We start from the raw sequence: 18,685 nt of genomic DNA, 5'->3' as shown, positions 1-18,685 counted from the left end.
AAAAACAGACCACAGACCGCTTGTTTACCTTTTTTCAATGAAGAATCCATCTTCCAAATTAACACGAATGAGACTAGATTTAGAGGAATTTAATTTTGACGTACAATATGTACAAGGAAAACTAAACGTAACTGCCGACGCATTATCACGAATAGCAATTGATTCTGAAACTTTGAAAACAATAAACGTCCTAGCCGTTCAAACGAGAGCAATGACAAGAAAAGAACCAAATATGAATCAGACGGAATACGAACATTTGAATAATAACACTGTACTCGATGTCAATGAGCCTGATCAACTCAAAGTATACGAGGCAGTTGAACCAACCGAATGGGAAAAACTACCCAAACTTCAATGCGGACGCGCACTCGAAGATAATGAAAACGCTAGCGAGAATGAATTTAATAATATGAAATGCGCAATTAAAAATAAAACAGGATTCAAAGAATTAATGTCGACAAATACAAAAATTGCAAGCAACTCGAAAGAGACCTTAGGGAATCTATTACAGAAAGTTGAAAATATGGCCAAAAAATTAAGAATAAGCGCGATAGCTCTAGCGTTATCAAGCGTGATATTCCAATTATGCAGCGTTCAATTCTTCAAGAAGACTTGTAACGACTCGCTAAAAGACTTGCAAATAGTGCTCTACACACCCAAGCGTGTGATAGAAAGCCAAGAAGAAAAATTAAAAATCCTGAAAAATTATCATGATGCACCAATTGGAGGACATATAGGTGCCAATCGATTATATAAAAAGCTCAGTAGACTCTATTCCTGGAGCAAAATGAAATCAGAAATTTATGAATATGTTAGAAATTGTATACAATGCAAACAAAATAAACACAAAACCCCGACCAAGGAAAACTTTATAAAAATACCCACCCCAGAAAAACCTTTTGATTGTGTATCTATTGACACTATCGGACCTTTTAACAAATCTAATTCAGGAAATAGATATGCATTAACTATCCAATGTAACCTCTCCAAATACGTAATAATAAAACCAACCCCAGACAAACAAGCATCCACAATAGCGAGAGCATTTATAGAAAATTGCATTCTCGTATACGGTACTCCGTCAATTGTTCAAACTGATCAAGGAACCGAATACAAGAATGAATTATTTGACAATATTTCAAAATTACTCCAAATTCAACAAAAATTTTCTACCCCCTATCACCCGCAATCAATCGGAAGTTTAGAAAGAAACCATCGTTGTCTTAATGAATACGTGAGACAATTCATCAACCCATCGCAGAGCGACTGGGATGATTGGTTGCCTTACTACGCATTCTGTTACAACACCACTCCACATACAGATTTTTCATACACACCTTTTGAATTAGTTTTCGGCAGAAACGCAACACTGCCATACAACCTAAAATCACACATTGAACCCGTATACAATATCGAGCAATATCATAAAGAATTACAATTCAAACTCAAAACGGCAACAAAATCAGCAAAAGAAATAATTGACAGAATCAAACAAAAGCGTCGTGAAGATCAGCAGAAAGATACAAACCCAATACAAATACATGAGAATGATTTAGTTATGATGACTAACGAAAACAGAAGAAAACTAGACAAGGTATATCAAGGACCATACAAGGTCATATCAATAAATCACCCAAACGCGACATTATTAGATGAGAAAACCCAAAACACTCATACTGTACATAAAAATAGATTAATTACTTATAATTCCCTCCTCCGTTAGGGGGAAGGGGGTATTAGAAATTTGGTACGTATCAGAGATTAAGTTCATTTTTACTCAATTATTTCCCAATTATAATTATTATTAAAATCATCACTGTTATTATCATCATAATTATCGACAATCATTAAATACAAATATTATACAATAAGCATCACAGAACAAATTAAAACTATTATAAATTAAATACACTATATAATTAAATTTACGAATTTATCACAACCTGTAAATATAGTTAGATAACCATATGTAAGAGGAGAAGCTATAACACCCAATAATAATGAATATAATAATAATAAATGATTCCACCCGGTTACATCATTCTCCCAAAGAGGGATGGTGTAGCGGGATAACCTATTACCATTATCCTTTCCCACTTGTCATAAAATCCCAACGATCCTATTCCCACAAATTCATTCCCACGCCATAAATTATCGTCATACATGTTTGTAGGCCAAATGCATTTTTATGTCACAAGCTCACAGCTGCATACGATAATATTAAATAACAACCACTCACCCTTGCAGCGTAACATTATGCAGAACTAACCCACTTCAACCAAGTGTGAAATGACAACACACAGAAACAACCACTACCCTTTTGTTCTCCGTATTGACCCGTTCGAACCAATCGAACGCGCTCACATATTTCCTTGCTGGCTCCTCCTCCTCTAGAATAGAAGCTACCTTGTGTAGAGTTTTAGTTTAAGCATTATAAAAAGTACATGTCGAATGCAAGCAAGAGGTCTTTTACATTTCCAACCAATCAAGTTAACAAGTGTCGAATGCACGCGAGGACGGAACTAAGAATATAGTGATATTTATATTAGTGGAATGTGCCTGAGTTCTTTCATTCCGAAATATATCACAAGTGCCCCAAAGTGATAGAAATTGTATACTACATCGGGTTGAACCTCCACAGTATGAATTTATAAACTCAAACTAGGATAAACTATAGAATTTCTTCGAAATTTCAGTGGTTGGTATGAGTTCAAAGACTCAAACTAGGATAAACTATAGAATTTCTTCGAAATTTCAGTGATTGGTATGAATTTACAGACTCAAACTAGGATAAACTATAGAATTTCTTCGAAATTTCAGCGATTGGTATGAGTTCAAAGACTCAAACTAGGATAAACTATAGAATTTCTTAGAAATTTCAGTGGTTGGTATGAGTTTATAGACTCAAACTAGGATAAACTATAGAATTTCTTCGAAATTTCAGTGGTTGGTATGAGTTTACGGACTCAAACTAGGATAAACTATAGAATTTCTTCGAAATTTCAGTGGTTGGTATGAGTTCAAAGACTCAAACTAGGATAAACTATAGAATTTCTTCGAAATTTCAGTGGTTGGTATGAGTTCAAAGACTCAAACTAGGATAAACTATAGAATTTCTTCGAAATTTCAGTGGTTGGTATGAGTTTATAGACTCAAACTAGGATAAACTATAGAATTTCTTCGAAATTTCAGCGATTGGTATGAGTTCAAAGACTCAAACTAGGATAAACTACAGAATTTCTTCGTAATTTTAGTGGTTGATATGAGTTCAAAGACTCAAACTAGGATAAACTATAGAATTTCTTCGAAATTTCAGTGGTTGGTATGAATTTATAAACTCAAACTAGGATAAACTATAGAATTTCTTCGAAATTTCAGCGATTGGTATGAGTTCAAAGACTCAAATCAGGATAAACTATAGAATTTCTTCGAAATTTCAGTGGTTGGTATGAGTTCAAAGACTCAAACTAGGATAAACTATAGAATTTCTTCGAAATTTCAGTGATTGGTATGAATTTACAGACTCAAACTAGGATAAACTATAGAATTTCTTCGAAATTTCAGCGATTGGTATGAGTTCAAAGACTCAAACTAGGATAAACTATAGAATTCCGAAATTTCAGTGGTTGTTATGAGTTCAAAGACTCAAACTAGGATAAACTATAGAATTTCTTCGAAATTTCAGCGATTGGTATGAGTTCAAAGACTCAAACTAGGATAAACTATAGAATTCCGAAATTTCAGTGGTTGTTATGAGTTCAAAGACTCAAACTAGGATAAACTATAGAATTTCTTCGAAATTTCAGTTGTTGGTATAACGAGATAACTTATTATCCTCGTTCACGTTCTCCTTTCCCACACATCTATCCTTTCCCACACATCAATTTCCCCACACATCATAAATTTCAATGCATGTCAAGTGCAACCAAATATCGCTGTCCCAAAATAATAAATAACATTAGTCACCCAGCTCGAATGTATGTTTATTACTTTCCGAGCGTTGCGCATAGCAATGCGGAAAAGTAATTAAAACATAACCCACTTGAAGCTACAGCCACGCTTGCTCTCTCTCTCCCTTTACATAGAATGTTTTAAGTTTGAGCCACGCGTGACCGCGTGTTTATGATTGTAAGCTGTGTAGAGTTTAAGACAGTATTTAAGCAAAATGAAAATAAAGATTCAGGCCACTCATGTGACAGACGTCGACTATTACCTGTCTATTTTTTTTTGTGAAAAATCCGAAACGTACCGAACGGCTACATGGCGACCAGTGACAAAATTCTAAGTCCCCGGACGGACTTAGAATGAGAGGCGCGAACCGAAAGGATAAAGTGATGCGCTCGTGATTTGCTACACAGCGTTCGTTGTTGGTTGGGAGAACTTCTGCCCCATTCGCTAGTGCTTTGTCGAAAAATAAGTGAACGAACCCTCAATGTATGGTGAGAGATACTCGTTGATAAACCAGGAAGCGTGAGACAAAGCAGTTGAGTGCACGCACGTGAAGTATCATGTGTGCTGAAGATACTGACGGCAAAGTGAAACTCAAGTAGAAGTGCATTGGACACTCAGAAAAATATTGTGCATTGTGAGAATACTTGTGATTGTGACTTTTCGAAATATACGAACATGCTTTGGAAGATCACTGATTCATCAGAATCCCGATATTTGAGAATACTCAGAAGAAGCGACGAATAAAATTTACGCCCCACGTTCAGGATCGCTGCATTGTTTGGTGGCACATAGAAGCGAGACCACTGTCAGAAGTTTGGAACCGGCAGGCGGGTTTGACAGCCGAAGTCGACGGGCAGTTTTGAGACCCGAGAAAGACGGCGTTAACGATGGTGTTATCGTTTGGTGCTGCTAACGGCACTGATGGAAGTCGCTGATGACGGCGCTAAAGGTGGACCGACAACGGCATTCCCGACAATAGCGATGGTCAATTGACAAGGTATAATTTGATTTTTTTTTATAAGTGTGAGAAATAGAATATAACTAGATAGGAGTGTATAAAGGTACAAAATCAAATTTATAGTCACGAAGAATAATGAAATGCTATCAGAGTAATACAAAACCGCAACAAGCCAAACCTAAACAATGAAATAGCACTCTAGCCTTATTAACACCACTTTGTGACACTTGTGTATGTGTTTTTTATTGAATTACGTTTTTACAATTAACCAAGCTTAGATTAAATTCAAAATTATATGTGTATAGAGGAGTCAGAAATGGGATTACTTAATTCAAAGAAAACCCAGAATAGTGGTGACCCTCAAGTTAACATAGAGAACCATTTGGAGCAACATAACACGCTCCATGAATCACAGGAAATACTATTAATAATAATACTAATTATGGTGAGCATTCTTGCCTTACTGAAAATCTATAAATTATACCGATTATGTGCGGAAAAAGAAGCACTTAAAGCTGCGCGCTCAATAGCCGCAACGCAAAATTTATGAACATTGTACACTGTGAATTTTTTTTTCTCCCTCTTTTCTCCCGTATACAGAAATAAAGTAAATGAAATGAATAAATAAACTTTCTCATTTATCTTTATAATTATATATCAGTATCCATATATGGCTCAAGACCCAGAGGTCATAGCCCCAAAAATTAAAGAAAAGCTTACGAAGCTAAGTGCAATAGAAAAGTCAATACAGCAGGAAACTATACTAAAACTTAGGAAAAACACCCAAACACAAAAATTAAAAGAAGCGGAGAGCTTCTACAAGGAAATAAAATCTCTTGCATATCCCTTTCTGGAAGGAAACCTAGCTCCCGAATTCAACAAACTCTTAGACGACGCTAGAACATTCTATAAGTCAATTAAATCAACTCTCGAAACGGCTCAATCTGATACTATGGCAAATTTTGATTATAAAGAGGCTTCGGCCATGGTCCCCATATATGACGGGGCACCTGATGGCCTCGATCGATTCGTTAGCTCAGCGGAACTTTTAAACGACATAACACCTAACGCCAATAAAGCATTGGTGTATAAATTCCTACTCACTCGACTAGATAAAAAAGCTAGAAGAGCTATTACCAACAGCACAGATACACAAACATTAATCGAAAATTTGAAAACGTCTTGCAAATCAAAAGCTAGCGCTGATAACGTGCTAGCTAAATTAAAGTCAATTAAAAGTAAATCCATCGATGAATTGTGTAAGGAAGTTGAGGAGCTCACAGAACAACTCATCGACCTACACATCAAAGAGGAAACATCACCAGCAAGGGCGACAAGGTTAGCAACCCAAGCTGGAATCGATGCCCTAATAGAAGGTATAAATAGCCCCGAAATTAAAACCATATTACGATGCGGCACTTTCGCCAGCGTAACCGACGCGGTGGAAAAAGTAAACAAATACAAATCACTGACCGTCAAACCAGTGACCGTGCTCGCTTATTCAAACACATATCGGGGGCATCGTTCGCAATTCAATGCCCAAAACCATCGCGGAAATCAAAATATTCGCGGCAGAATCAACAACAATTTCAACCAAAACAGACAGCGTGGTACACAATATAATGACTACCACCGTTTCAATAACAATAATAGATTCTACCAACGAACAAACTTCAATGCCAACACCCAAAGCAGGGGCCGTGGCGGATATTTTAATTCCCAGCGACAGCGGTATATAGGACTAGCGGAAAACTTAAGCGGCCCGCCGGCGAACCTCCACGCCGAAGCGGCGCTGAGTCAGGAGGAAGATCAGTTGCAAACATACTAAACTACAATTTAACTTGTTCAATGTTCGTGATTCTAAGACTGCGCATGTGCAACAAACCATGCGTCTTAATAGTTGATACAGGAGCCGATATATCGGTCCTCAAAAGTAATTTTATTCATAGCACAATGGTTGATATAAATAACAGCTGTATAATAAGAGGAGTGAAAGATGGTACAATTAAAACTATCGGAATGACTAAGACAACGGTCATTTTCGATAACAACCAAATCCCTTTGGAACTACAAGTTGTACCGGAAAATTTTCCTATTAAAGCAGATGGCATCCTAGGCCGAGATTTCCTCACTAAGAATAAATGTAACATTTGCCTAAAAACTTGGCTATTATCTTTTGACTACAAAAATAACACGATCGAGATACCTATACAAGACACCTGGGATGGTCATTTCGTCATACCACCAAGATGTCAAATTATTAAGGAAATTAAAATAACAAATTTAACAAAAGATGCAGTAATAACATCACAAGAAATTAAACCCGGCGTGTTCTGCGCCAACTCTATAATAAACCCTACTACTCAATTCATAAAATTCATCAACACAAATACAACAGAATCAATTATCCCTAAAAATTTCCAACCAAAAATCATACCACTTGAAAATTTCACAATCAAAAATATTAAAGAAAACACCAAAATTAACAATCGTGAACGTGTAACAAAGCTACTAAACGAATTAAACCTAAATTATACCCCCTCAGAGGCTAAAAATAAGCTATTAGAACTTTGCAAAAACCACAGCGAGATATTCGCCCTAGAAGATGATTTGTTAACCACTAACAATTTTTATAAACAAAATATTCAGCTTACAGACAAATGTCCGGTATACATAAAAAACTACCGAACACCACAAATACAAATACCTGAAATTAACAATCAAATCACAAATATGCTAAAAAACAAAATAATACGACATTCTACATCACCATATAATTCTCCAATACTCCTCGTACCCAAAAAATCAGATTCACCAGATAAAAAGTGGCGACTAGTAGTAGATTTCCGCCAACTCAATAAAAAAATTACACCAGATAAATTCCCACTACCGAGAATAGACGAAATTCTCGACAACCTAGGAAGAGCCAAATATTTTACCACACTAGATCTAATGGCAGGTTTCCACCAAATTGAACTTGATGAGGAATCCAGAAAATTAACTGCATTTTCATCATCTAATGGTCATTACGAATTTAATAGATTACCATTCGGTCTAAATATTTCACCCAATAGTTTCCAAAGAATGATGACCATTGCACTCAGTGGCTTACCACCAGAATGTGCATTCCTGTACATTGACGACATTATTGTCGTTGGGTGCTCGGTGAACCATCATTTAAATAACCTAGAAAGAGTTTTCTTACAACTAAAAAAACATAACTTAAAACTAAACCCAAAGAAATGCTCATTTTTCCGACCTGACGTCACATATTTAGGACACAACATTTCCGCATCCGGTATTCAGCCGGACAAATCAAAATTCTCAGCCATATTAAACTACCCCATCCCCACGTCTTCTGACGACGTGCGTCGATTCGTTGCTTTCTGTAATTATTACAGAAGATTCATTAAAAACTTTGCAGAAACTGCACACCCATTGAACAAGTTATTAAGAAAAAACGTACAGTTTGATTGGAACCCAGAATGCCAACATGCATTCGAAATCCTAAAATCTGCCCTATTATCACCCACAATTTTACAATTCCCCGACTTTACAAAGGAATTCACACTTATAACAGACGCGTCAAAAACTGCATGTGGCGCCGTTTTAACGCAAAATCACGACAATGTCGAACTACCAATTGCTTACGCCAGCAAAGCATTTACCAAAGGAGAATCGAATAAGTCAACTATAGAACAGGAATTAACTGCCATCCACTGGGCAATCACCTTTTTCAAACCCTATCTATACGGGAGAAAGTTCACAGTAAAAACAGACCACAGACCTCTAGTATACTTATTTTCAATAAAAAATCCATCCTCGAAATTAACGCGCATGAGACTCGACTTAGAAGAATTCAATTTTGATGTGCAGTACGTTCAAGGAAAACTGAATGTAACCGCAGATGCCTTATCAAGAATAGCAATTGACATTGACACACTGAAATCAATAAACGTTTTGAACGTAAAAACTAGAGCAATGGCACGAAAAGAAAAAGAAAAAGGAGCAAACGAACTCAGAAACACAAACCTTCCTGCACTCGACAACACTGAGTCTGATCAACTCAAAGTGTTCGAGGCAGTTGAACCAACAGAATGGGAAAACTTACCCAAACTCCAATGCGGACGCGCATCTGGAAAGAACGAAAACGCTAGCGAAATTAGAAATGAAATTATGAAATGCGCAATCAAAAACAAAACAGGATACAAAGAATTACTGTCGACAAACATAAAAATTGCAAGTAACATAAAAGAAACCCTAGGTAACGCATTACATGAAATTGAAAATATGGCCAATAAACTGAAAATTAGCGCGATAGCTCTAGCGCTATCAAGCGTGATTTTTCAATTATGCAGCGTACAACTCTTCAAGAAGACGTGTAACGACTCGCTTAAAAACTTGCAAATTGTGCTCTACACACCCAAGCGTGTGATAGATAGCCTTGAAGAAAGATCAAAAATCCTGAACAATTATCACAACACCCCACTGGGTGGACATATCGGAACAAACCGACTTTATAAGAAACTAAGCAGACTATACTCTTGGAACAACATGAAAACTGATATCTCCGAATACGTAAAGAAATGCATGCAATGTCAACAAAATAAACACACAACAGCAACGCACGAAAAATTTATACAAACCAAAACCCCGCAAAAACCATTTGACTGCATATCTATGGACACAATTGGACCTTTTAACAGGTCAAACTCTGGCAATAGATACGCACTAACCATACAATGCAACCTATCGAAATATATTATAATCAAACCCATTCAGGATAAACAAGCATCTACAATAGCAAAAGCATTTATCGAAAACTGCATCCTTGTTTACGGCACTCCTTCAGTTGTCCAAACGGACCAAGGAACCGAATACAAGAATGAATTATTCGAAAACATATCGAAACTATTACAGATGAAACAAAATTTTTCAACACCCTATCACCCTCAGTCCATAGGAGGACTTGAAAGGAATCATCGTTGTCTGAATGAATACGTGAGACAATTCGTCAACCCCTCACAAAGTGATTGGGATGACTGGTTGCCTTACTATGCATTCTGCTACAACACGACTCCCCATACAGATTTTCCCTACACACCTTTCGAACTTGTTTTCGGCAAAAACGCCACATTACCTCTCGACTTGAAAAATCCCACTTTCATTGAACCAGTATACAATTTCGAAGACTATCACAAAGAGCTCCAATTTAAATTAAAAAGTACAGCAAAAGCCACTAGAGAATTGATTGACAAAATAAAAACGAAGCGCATAGAGAAACAAAACAAGATAGCAAAACCTATTCAATTAAAAATAGGAGATTCAGTATTATTAACCAACGAAAACAGAAAAAAGCTTGACCAAGTGTATCAAGGACCTTTTACAGTCACTTCAATAAAACACCTTAATGTGGAAATTATAGATGAAAAAACTAAAAACACACACAATGTACATAAAAACAGAATAATCGTTAATAACGCCAACCTCCCTTAGGGGGAAGGGGTGCTACACAGAAACCTTGTACAAATAAAATATGAAATTTTCTATTAAAACGTAGGCATAAAAATTTAAACTTACGACATAATACAAATTGTACTTACATAAAGCAAATACAAATAGAAGATAGATTTCAAATAATGAACTATTTTATCCTACGATAGTTAAACCAGAGAGAGTAAAGCAATAACACTTTAAATTTCGGCACACTAGAATGATTCCACTCTATTACATCATTCTCCCTAAGAGGGATGGTGTAACGAGATAACTTATTATCCTCGTTCACGTTCTCCTTTCCCACACATCTATCCTTTCCCACACATCAATTTCCCCACACATCATAAATTTCAATGCATGTCAAGTGCAACCAAATATCGCTGTCCCAAAATAATAAATAACATTAGTCACCCAGCTCGAATGTATGTTTATTACTTTCCGAGAGTTGCGCATAGCAATGCGGAAAAGTAATTAAAACATAACCCACTTGAAGCTACAGCCACGCTTGCTCTCTCTCTCCCTTTACATAGAATGTTTTAAGTTTGAGCCACGCGTGACCGCGTGTTTATGATTGTAAGCTGTGTAGAGTTTAAGACAGTATTTAAGCAAAATGAAAATAAAGATTCAGGCCACTCATGTGACAGACGTCGACTATTACCTGTCTACTTTTTTTTGTGAAAAATCCGAAACGTACCGAACGGCTACAGTATGAGTTCAAAGACTCAAACTAGGATAAACTATAGAATTTTTTCGAAATTTCAGTGGTTGGTATGAGTTCAAAGACTCAAACTAGGATAAACTATAGAATTTCTTCGAAATTTCAGTGGTTGGTATGAGTTCAAAGACTCAAACTAGGATAAACTATAGAATTTCTTCGAAATTTCAGCGATTGGTATGAGTTCAAAGACTCAAACTAGGATAAACTATAGAATTTCTTCGAAATTTCAGTGGTTGGTATGAGTTCAAAGACTCAAACTAGGATAAACTATAGAATTTCTTCGAAATTTCCGTGATTGGTATGAATTTACAGACTCAAACTAGGATAAACTATAGAATTTCTTCGAAATTTCAGTGGTTGGTATGAGTTCAAAGACTCAAACTAGGATAAACTATAGAATTTCTTCGAAATTTCAGTGGTTGGTATGAGTTCAAAGACTCAAACTAGGATAAACTATAGAATTTCTTCGAAATTTCAGTGGTTGGTATGAGTTTATAGACTCAAACTAGGATAAACTATAGAATTTCTTCGAAATTTCAGTGGTTGGTATGAGTTCAAAGACTCAAACTAGGATAAACTATAGAATTTCTTCGAAATTTCAGTGATTGGTATGAATTTACAGACTCAAACTAGGATAAACTATAGAATTTCTTCGAAATTTCAGCGATTGGTATGAGTTTAACGAGTTCAAAGACTCAAACTAGGATAAACTATAGAATTTCTTCGAAATTTCAGTGGTTGGTATGAGTTTATAGACTCAAACTAGGATAAACTATAGAATTTCTTCGAAATTTCAGTGGTTGGTATGAGTTCAAAGACTCAAACTAGGATAAACTATAGAATTTCTTCGAAATTTCAGTGATTGGTATGAATTTTCAGACTCAAACTAGGATAAACTATAGAATTTCTTCGAAATTTCAGCGATTGGTATGAGTTCAAAGACTCAAACTAGGATAAACTATAGAATTTCTTCGAAATTTCAGTGGTTGGTATGAGTTCAAAGACTCAAACTAGGATAAACTATAGAATTTATTCGAAATTTCAGCGATTGGTATGAGTTCAAAGACTCAAACTAGGACGAACTATAGAATTTCTTCGAAATTTCAGTAATTGGTATGAGTTCAATACCCAAACTATGGAATTCTTCATAAATTTCAGAAGTTAATGAATCGAAATGTTTGTAGTCTCCGTTAAAAAACTAGAAAGAAACTAGAATCACATAACAACTTTTCTAGGAATAACAAACAACCTGTTACAGCCGTAATATGGTTGCTTTGCCTTGCTTCTTTGTTTATAAGAGGCTTTAAACGTTTCAGTTCATTCGCCTCTAAATAGACATGGTATTGCATCTTCCCAATTCTTTCATGTTTTCGCCCTACTCTTTGTTATAGAAAAGAACTACATAGTTTTTTTAGAATACATTGCTACGAGAGAATAGTGGATTTTGGAGCAACTGGATAACCAAACACATTTCCTTGATTTCATGTAAAACTGGTTAAACTATGGAATTTACTGTTATTATGGATCCAATAGTAACCTAAAATTTACCTAACTATCTACAATTTTGGTGATTAAATTATTTTTCAGGAGATAAACTATAGTATACAACTTTTTCTAAAAGGCTTTAAAATAATTGTATAGATATAAGTTATATTGCATTCTTCGATTTTATAGCGTTTATAATGACTTATTATTCATACTAAATCCATTCAATTAACTTCTTCATCTAAACATCGAATCTCACTCGAGATTCGCTTGCATATCACAGAGCGCTAGGGCGCTCAGTAAAGTAGTGAAATCATTCGATGCCTGATCAAATTAAGTCATAGGTTAAGGGGCTAATATATCAACCACTAAAGTTTCGCTGCAGAATGTCGGCATTAACGTGATCAACATTTGTATTGATTTATGCATCTCTTCTTCTTTCATACACTTTGTATAACTTGATAATCTACATTGCTTTCCAGATCATTCTACATTCTGTTACTGTAATACCTATAAACAGCACTCACATATGTTTAGCAGCGACGGAAAAAAGCTTATACCAAGGCGGTATAATAAGGTGGAATGTTATGTCAGAACTGCTGTTCAGCCATTACTTGAGTTCGAATTGACAGCGACCAAACGAACGGCTAGAGTTTTCCGAGAAAGAGGATAACAAATGGCATGCAATGATGAGTGCATACCGCTATGTGTTTGCTGCGCATAAACGTTGGTTTTGTTTACGCTGTTAGCATCATTGTTGTGTTTCGGTGACTGCTGCAAGTTGTTGTCTGCATTGCTGTTTTACGGAACGTGAGGGTTGTTGCTGTTGCTGCTGGGATTGGCAAATCAGCGATTGTGGGAGCTTTGGAGGAGCTTTTTGGGTATATGAAAGGGTCACTACCGGCGGGCTTGTGCCGTACTGCTCTAAGTTCCATTCGATTTGGTGGAATTAGTCGTTGGCGACCCATTAGGATTGAGTGATAGCGATACGCTGTGGATATCCATGCATATCGTTTCCCGGCGACTGCTGCTTTAGCTGGAGACTCACCTGATCGTGCGGGTTGTGAGACACAACAGCTAGTTCGATTGAAACCGGCCCAGCGTATGTATATGTTGGTGTGGACCGCTATGTAGCATAAAAATTAGACCTGCTTTGTTTATAAACAAAAATAGTCGCTGTCATTTTTTATCCCCTCTCGCATCTTCCATGCCTTATCATCATACTGTCGAAAACGAACCACCTGTCAATTCCAGCTCCTTGGCTTATACCACATGACGTGGGCTAGACCAACAGCAGCCAAGATAAAATTTTTCCATGTTAAAAATGGCTCAAAACTGTATGTCGCTAATATCACCATATTCACTGGAATATCCATGCACCTTGATGTTTAATAGAATGCCTTTGCATTCAAGTTCGCCTCAGGGCAGTGGTAACCCTATCCCAACCAACACAAATCGAGCATAGGCATGATAAAGCTAGGCTCACGCCTAATGCATTTTTTGGAGCCAATATTGATTCAGCATTTGCGATGGTTTGTAGCCAATGATTCCGTTCGATAAACTTCCTTTAAGAAACGATATTTGTATACCCATCCGGAAGCTTTATTTGGCGATTTACAATTGAAATCACTACTGCAGGATCGCTCGAAGCACTTCATTTTTTATGTTAGGTTATGATTTCTATGCTGGCTACAAAAAGATGGCGGCGTAACAGCCCTCTGGTTCGCCTCCGATCAAGTGCATAATAATGGCGTCCATATAACCGCAACCCGTGTTAATACTCAAAACAATCGTTTGCAGAAACCTGAAATGTGTTATAGATTTCGAATTAACTAAAATATGTTTCAAACATTGAAGCTTTTTTGAAGCTTGAAGAGGCTAATTAATATCCAAATATACCGGCATATACTCACAATGAAACAAGATGGCTATCATCACAGTCCCTGATAACTTCAAACAAGTGGGTAGACTAAATTTTGCACTAGGATATACAACACTTATTAATAATTACTTCACATATTAACGTATCTCATGTATGCTTTTATGTTAAAATTATGTAACGAAACAGTTTTTGTGACAATACCAACGTTGTGTCTTGGAATACGGCTTGATTTCGTATGACGCCGAACACGGAGCACATCGACTAAATACCGAAACGATCCATGGGTAGGTTAATTCAAGACGTATATATACAGGTAGACCAATTTCACTAGTGAAAAGCTGAAAACGGTACTGGCATGTGGAACCAGTACCGAGATGAAGAATAGAAGGTGGGAAGATTCACGGTTTTTGGTTGTGTTAAAGTTTGATTGTATTAGTAGCCAGGAAGATGGGAAGTTCACATACCAGGCATAACAGTCAGTTACTCAAATGGTACAAAATTAAATGTGTCAACGAATAACGTTGAAAGAGGATATACAGAAAATAATTACATATGTCCAACAAATATTTTTCGCATTACATTCATCATTAAAAAATTCAAATATGGAGTCAATCTTTTTTTTCAAACGCTTTTTACATGAAAAAAAAACTTGTAACCTTTTTTCACATGCACTGTTAAATGTTTTCCGTCAAAGGAACAACCGATTCTGTAACCTCTGACTTTGTTCTTTTACGTTTTTGGTCGACATAACGAGAAGTAAAATTGAATTGAAATTATGTTTAGAACACCTCAATAATACTGAAATTTCAGTTTCTGCTAAAACGTCAGTTGGGCCTTGATGGTTTTGAACGCTAGCATTTTTTGAATAAAAAAAAACTAGTTCATTCATTTCATCTGATTATTTTTACGTATAATAATAATACTTTTCCTATGTAGACGGGAACGGCAAGATTTTTAAATCTGTGACGTCACAGATTTTGTTTATGTATGTTACTTTTCTTATAATAGTTCACTCAGCCGGGGGCTATAATTAATGTTAAGATCGTTAGGAAAATCTCAAAAACTGTCAGTGGGAAGCCCAATTCAGTGCAAAACAAAGGGAAAATGTCAGTGGGGAACTCGATATGTTGACTTCTGTCAGTTCAATAGGGGTTCAATTTGGACGCGACCGACGTGAGTCCACTACATAGGAAAAGTGTTGTTATGAAAAATAAAAAAATGAGTGGATTATATCTATGATATAACCGCAAGGTGCACGTGGAACTACCTTAGCTTAGCAATCATTCGTTTGTATTGATTAAATTCTTGATTGAATGAAATAGTTTCCAAATTCAATTGAGTTCAATATATTTGCTCTGTGAGTGAAAAAATGAACAAATGTGTAAAGTCAATTCATTTATTGTGATTGATTGTTCTTCGTTACAAGTAAATTTAATGACGGACCTTTTACGTTTGGTATGATGACTAGAACAAAATATATGTACGGAAGAATTATCAAACGTTTGATGAACCAGCCTAAGGCTGAAAATCTTTCCAATAAAGACAAAAAAAAATTATCAAACGATTATTTTATTTTACATTTCCCTCTGAAGTTTACATCCCAAAAGTGTACATACTTCTCGAATCTCGAATTTGCTTGAAACTGGGAAGTTCATTCGCTTCTAGTGTCTGCGCGATTTTCCCAGGTTCCTAAGTTTAAAAGATCATGTTAGGACAGACATATTCCACTCTGCACAAAGGCAAGCGAGGACAAAAGTACTCGCAGTTTGCATTTATTTGCAGAGCCGATTTCCCCACAAACCTCGGTTTTGAAGTCTGTGTTAGGGAAACACATTTCAATCGGAACAAAAATACCCCGACTTGCATGAATTTGAAATACCGATTTCTCCAGGCACCTTGGTTTAGAAATCTCTATTAGGGAACACATTTCGGTGGGAATTTGACGATCATTGTCTATATTTTTTCCCTCTACCAAATCTACATTTTTTTCCCTCTATCAAATCTATTTTTGACGTGGGACTACGTCTAACCGGAATATATGGAGGGTAAAATGAAAACCTAAACACAGAACATGCAGGAAAAAATGAAAGATTTCGAATGCTTATAGCTCGAACATTCCGTACTGGATAGGAGAGATGTTTGCATCAATTGATAGGGAATATTTCTAAGCATCTATCGCAACTAACAAAATGTTGTTTTTAATTAGATAAACAATTGAATAACTGTAAAATATTAGGCGTTATCTAAACGCCCTAACTGCATCGTTTTGATTGGCCCGATTTACGGTTTCCCTAACACAGCCTTCAAAACCAAGCAGCCTTGGGGAAATCGGCATTGCAAATACATGAAAGTAGGGGGACTTTTGTTCTCATCGAAAAATGTTCCCTAACACAGACTTTAAAACCAAGCAGCGAAATCGGCATTGCAAATACATGAAAGTAGGGGGAGCTTCTGTTCCCATCGAAGTGTGTTCCCTAACAGAGACATAAAAATCAAGTTGCCTGGGGGAAATCGGCATTGCAAACACTTGAAAGCAGGGGGAGCTTTTTTTCCACCAACATGTGTTCCCTAACAGAGATTTCAAATTCAAGGTACCTGGGGGAAATCAGCATATAAATACCCTCGCGGTCGATAATTTAACAAATGACGCGCACAAATGGATAGTGCTCATTGTGACAAGCGTGGGCATTGCTGATTGCATTCGTGCTGGCGAATAAGTTGGGAGCGATGAACGAGTGTGTTTTTCATTTTCGATCCAATAAGAATCTTACGATGGGTTGATTGAAGAATGATGTTTCAATTAATTGAATAGAATTTATGTTTGATAGAATATAAATAAAATTTAAATTTGGAACTTTTATGTTGGTTACTTCGTGAAATTTCATATCAATGACCGATCATGCATTGTAAAACTTTTAGCACAAGTGTAAGTGTAAAATTGTATTTGGTAGCGGTTGTGTTAAAAAGACTTGAAATATGAAACGATTTTTTTTCTCCCAAGGAAGAAAGTTCATGCGACGAGAAAAATTGGAAAAATGTAGGAGTTCATTGTTTCGTTGGGTTTAAAGCGAAAGTGAAAATGAGTAGAATAAACACCCAGATAGTAAAAATTGTAAATAAAATTGCCTTTTCCATTTCAAATATATTTTCTCTATAATACAGTAACACTTTTTTATGGTGAGAAAAATTGATAATTGCGATCGATAATGATAATTATCTTATATCACATTGATGAGTTTTTTTCTTCATTTCATCCATACATAACACAGGAGCCACCTAGTTCAGGGCCACGGAGGGCGGCTTTCATCATATCCCATTCCACTTTGGCATCTTATATCGTGATACGCACCATCCAATGACTTATCACCATCCTTTTATCTCCATCACTCGGTTGTGAACAAACAATACCTAACAACCAGACAAAACGGCCCTTTTCTGGGCCACCAAATCATTATCGAAGAGTTTAACACTGTAATTCTTCAAACATATCCAAAACAACAAATAACATAACAAACAACATAGTCGACCAAAAACGTAAATGAACAAAGTCATAGTCACAGAATCTTTTGTTCCTTTGACAGAAAAATATTTGACAGTGCATGGGAAAAAAGGTTGCAAATGTACTTGAAAAATAAAATTAATTGACTCCGTTTGTTTTAGACGAACGGAGTGTCCAGCACCATAATTGCGAAAAAAGTAATTACAATTGCTGACAAGAGATAAACTTCCATGAAGTTGCTCTAAAATCTAAACATAGTAGACATTAGAATACTATTTCTGATATAAGAAGAAATCAAAGAAAAAATGAAACATTTTAACTGTTCGGCTAAAAAGTTCATAAGGTTGACGTCTAGATGGCGCCTCTTGCAAAAATCTACTTAACCATCTTTCAATGGATACGTGTCAAAATTTGACAGCAATTGGTCGATTGGTTCGTGAGTTACGGCATTGAGAGTGAAGCAACTTTTGTTATTGTGGAAAAAATGAAAAAATCACAAATCAATGAAAACGGTGGCAAAATTGCATGAATTGGGTTTCGAATTGCTTCAGCATCCAACGTATTCTCCAGATCTGGCCCCCAGCGACTATTTTCTATTCGCCGACCTAAAGAGAATACTCGCTGGCAAGAAATTAAAGACCGATGATGATGTGATTATCGAAACTGAGGTCTACTTTGGAAAAACCGAAAGAGTAC

The 18,685-nt window shown here is 36.2% G+C and overlaps 1 long non-coding RNA gene across 2 annotated transcripts; it reads right to left on the bottom strand.

The window, feature by feature from the left end:
- Positions 1 to 12,475: 12,475 nt before the first annotated feature.
- Positions 12,476 to 14,803, bottom strand: LOC129776663 (uncharacterized). 2 transcript variants are annotated; one of them, XR_008743139.1, is made up of 3 exons: positions 14,522 to 14,791; positions 13,964 to 14,412; positions 12,476 to 13,890 (listed from the first exon to the last, which is right to left on the bottom strand). It is a non-coding gene; the product is annotated as an uncharacterized LOC129776663 (long non-coding RNA). The 2 variants fall into 2 exon arrangements; XR_008743138.1 differs by lacking the exon at positions 12,476 to 13,890 and having other exon boundaries at positions 14,189 to 14,412; positions 14,522 to 14,803.
- Positions 14,804 to 18,685: the final 3,882 nt, after the last annotated feature.

Source organism: Toxorhynchites rutilus, chromosome 3 (genome assembly GCF_029784135.1).
Source record: "Toxorhynchites rutilus septentrionalis strain SRP chromosome 3, ASM2978413v1, whole genome shotgun sequence".
NCBI classification, from domain to species: domain Eukaryota; kingdom Metazoa; phylum Arthropoda; class Insecta; order Diptera; family Culicidae; genus Toxorhynchites; species Toxorhynchites rutilus.
The sequence above is the reverse complement of the archived record's forward strand: the minus strand, read 5'-3'. Positions and strand labels throughout refer to the sequence as shown.